The sequence below is a fragment of the Sebastes fasciatus genome, chromosome 1, assembly GCF_043250625.1.
Source record: "Sebastes fasciatus isolate fSebFas1 chromosome 1, fSebFas1.pri, whole genome shotgun sequence".
NCBI classification, from domain to species: domain Eukaryota; kingdom Metazoa; phylum Chordata; class Actinopteri; order Perciformes; family Sebastidae; genus Sebastes; species Sebastes fasciatus.
In genome coordinates, this window is record NC_133795.1 from 1919215 (window position 1) to 1919469 (window position 255).

The following is a 255-nucleotide window of genomic DNA, read 5'->3' on the forward strand; positions in this document are numbered from 1 at the left end:
ATGATATTTTTGCATTTGTATTGTATGGAATTTTGCTGGAAATATATCCTCTCTTAAAATAAAATAAAAGAATTATCAAGAACACATGTATTTATTTTACTTTGTGTTTACTGTTGCTATAAAGCGTTTAAAGTCTGTTTATATTTATTAAACTGGAGTCTGCTGTTTACGAGGGTCCTTGAAGACAACATCTAACCGTCTGTGTACGCCATCAGCGTGCGACAGAATCGGGTGAAAGGTTGTGGCTGTGATAAC